The sequence below is a fragment of the Myotis lucifugus genome, unplaced genomic scaffold, assembly GCF_000147115.1.
Source record: "Myotis lucifugus unplaced genomic scaffold, Myoluc2.0 scaffold_2, whole genome shotgun sequence".
Classification (NCBI taxonomy): Eukaryota; Metazoa; Chordata; class Mammalia; order Chiroptera; family Vespertilionidae; genus Myotis; species Myotis lucifugus.
The window spans coordinates 4318296-4321896 of record NW_005871050.1 but is presented as its reverse complement, the minus strand read 5'-3'; the positions used below and the strand labels follow the sequence as shown (position 1 = coordinate 4321896).

Sequence of the window (3601 nt, the reverse complement as noted above, 5' to 3'; positions counted from 1 at the left end):
CCCCATAGGGTGAGGGTCCCCGCTGTGGGGCTTGGCAGCCTGCAAACAGCAATTATCTCCTCATCCCAGGCTGGTCAGGCACCCCAGCGGGGACCCCCCACCCTGAAGGGGGTGTGGACCAGCCTGAAAATGGCCCTCAGCCCCTCACCCAGACTGTCCAGGCACCCCAGCAGGACCCCCCCCCCCACCCTGAAGGGGCAATGGCCAGCCTGCAAACAGCCATCAGCCCCTCACCCAGACTGACCAGGCACCCCAGCGGGATCCCCACCCTGATCCAGGACAACCTTCAGGGCAAACCAGCCGGCCCCCACCTGTGCACCAGAGCCTCTATCCTATATAATAAAAGGGTAATATGCAAATTGACCCTAACAGCAGAAAAGACTGGGAATGACTGGTCACTATGACACACACTGACTACGAGGGGGCACAGGTTCAATGCAGGAGCTGCCCCCTGGTGGTCAGTGTGCTCCCACAGGGGGAGCTCTGTCAGCCACAAGCCAGGCTGACGGCTGCCAGCACAGGGTTGGTGTCTTGAGCCTCTCCTGCCTCCTCAGCAGCACTAAGGATGTCCGACTGCAGCTTGGCCTGCTCCCCGCTGGCAAGTGGACATCCCCCGTGGGCTTCCGGGCTGCCAGAGGGATGTCTGACTGCCAGCTTAGGCCCGCTCCCCTGGGGAGCGGGCCTAAGCCAGCAGGTGGACATCCTCCGAGGGGTCCCAGACTGCGAGAGGGCACAGGCCGGGCTGAGGGACCCCCCTCGAGTGCACCGGGCCTTTAGTAGAATATAAAAACAATACTCTTATCTCTCTCTCCCTCTCCCTTCCTCTCTAAAATCAATAAAAGAAACATATTTTTTTTAAAAAAGAACACTCTTACCCTCCACCCAGCTTAAGAAACAGAATATTACCAATACCTTTCAAGTCCCATGTGTCCCTCTGCAATTATATTCTTCACCCTCTCTCTCAAGATTAACTACTGTCCCAAATTGTGTATTAATCTGTTCTTTGCTTTTCTTCATAATTTTACCAGCTGTGTGTGTATCTCTAAAACATATATTGCTTACTTTTCCACACTTTGAAAAACTTTTGGTGAGATTAATCCTTTTTGTTGTCCATTCATTTTCACTGTGTTTTGTATTCCATTATATGAAAACTAGTGGCCCGGTGCATAGATTTGTGCACATTGAAAGGAAATTAATTAGAAGAAATATTTTAATATTGCTAGTCACCCTTTCTCCATAATAGAAGTCAACCAAATTCACAATCGACAATGACAGATCGAAACACGTGTGCGATTGGCACCAGCAAGAGCTTTATATGTATTGCACATGTCAACTTAGCCTTTTTTATATAGAATAAACTTGCTTAATTAGACCTGCTTTCTGATTTAGCTAAACTTTTTCCAGCCCAGTGAAGCACCCCAACTTCTCCTTTCAGGTACTGTCAGCAACACAGCAGTAAATATCAACACGAAGCAGATTATTATTGTAGATCATGCAGGGAGAACAAAATGTAAAATATTATAACTGCAGCAGTATTTGACTATATTCTGCACAGTGAGAGAACCTGAAATCATTTTCAAGGTCCACCATTTCTTACTTCTTTTCAGTCAGTTCAAGTGTCTAAACTTTCTAAATCTCTGTTTTCCAGCTAATGAAAAGAAAATAGGATTCTACCCAGTCTCCTATCTACCTACTCCAGGACTTCTGTGAGGATCAAATGAAATGAGACACGGGAAAACGCTTCACAGACATTTGGTTAAAGTATAAAATGTTTGCACCTGGCTATAAAGCAAGTCGTGTTCCTGGGCTGAAGTAACTCCAAGGAGGCTAGTCGCTAGGGAGAGGAAGCCGGGCATTGCTACATGGCGTCATTACCCAGCACCCACAGCCACTGTTTCCAGGCTAGGCTGGGCTGTGGGCTGCATTTTTCTCCATGGAGTCTCAGCAGCATCAGCTGCAATTTGGTGGAATTATGCTCCGGGGTGGTGGCCTTGTCCCACTGGGAGGAAGCCGCCGTGTTCCTTTGTGGCCCCCAGGTTCTGTGTAGCTCTTTTCTGTAATGGCTAGTGGCATATCAAGGCAGCTCCTGAATCAAGCGTCTGCCCCTCTGGTGGTCAGTTCACGTCATAGCGACCGGTCAGACAGTTGGACACTTAGCATATTAGCTTTTTATATATATAAACACACTTTATCCATTTCACTTTTTGATGGTTATGTAGGCTGTTCCTGTGTGTTACTTCAACAATGTCACTATGGATATCCTCGTGTATATCTCCTGGTGCATGGGACTAGAATCACTGGTGTAGCGTGTACACATATTCAACTGTATTAGGTAGCATTAAACTGCTTTCCAAACAAGTTGTGCAAGCAAAAATTTGCATGCTTGACATTAACTGACATGAATTTATAGGCATATTTTATTTTCTTGATTGTGATTTCATCTATTTTAAAAAATTTCCAATTTGTAAATAGAAGAAGTTATTAAAATAGACATAAATGAATGTGTGTTCATCTATCACAAAGCAAAAGTGATAGGAGAACAAGTTAATAGCCACATCTACCATATCCTTAATCACAGACAACCAAAGGCAAAATTAGCCACAGCTATTACTCTATCTAAATTAAAACCTAATGTCATATGTTATACCAGTTTACATTCCTACCACCACTGTACCACAATCATTTTCATGCAATGCAATCATAGGCACTATTAACAAGAATGTGGTAAATCTGTAAGTAGTCACGAAAATATGTCAAGATAAATTAAGTAATAAAAATCTAATTATAAAACTATACATAGTCCAGTGGTATGGCTCGGTGGTTAAGCATAGACCCATGCAACAAGAAGTGTTGATTCCCACATGACTGGGTTTATGGCTTGATCCCTGGTAGGGCAGCCAATCAATAATCTCTCTCGTTAATATTTATATATCTCTCTCCCTTCCCTTCCTCTCTCTCTAAAAAAATCAATAAAATATGTTTTTAAAAACAAACAAGAAACTATACACACACACACACACACACACACACACACACACACACACACACATATCCATGCATAATAACTTTTTAAAAGAAAACCTCTGTGTTTTTATTAGCGAAAACTATACAGACATAAATAAAGATAATGTTGTTTAGGCATAGGAAGAAAACTGTACTGTACCATACAAACTATTCATAATAGAAGTATAAATGCTAAGCAATGGAGTCAGTTTTTTTTAATAGGGTCTGTTTTACTTTTTACACTTATGGTTTGATTCTGTTATAATGAACTTACTATTTTGTAATTTAAAACCCAATAAAGATAAAAATTGTGTGTGAAGTTCACGTATCATTTTAGCTTAAAAGAACACTTCCTTGTTTTTCTTTAATTTTACCTCCTATGTATATGTTCCTAAACAATGTTTTGTTAGTTTTGCTTGTTCTTAAACTTTATATAAAAAGAAAATTAAAAAACAACAACAAAGTCAAAGCCCTGGTGGAGTGGCTCAGTTGGTTGGAGCATCGTCTGGTACACCAAAAGGTTGCAGGTTCCATTCCCACTCAGGACACATATCTAGTTGCAGGTTCAATCCCTGGTGGCGGTACCAGACACACTGAT

At 42.6% G+C, this 3601-nt stretch overlaps 1 protein-coding gene across 1 annotated transcript in view; it reads right to left on the bottom strand.

The window, feature by feature from the left end:
• The window catches only part of MMGT1 (membrane magnesium transporter 1), a 16784-nt gene that overhangs the window by 7450 nt on the left and 5733 nt on the right, over positions 1 to 3601 (bottom strand). The window lies entirely within an intron of this gene.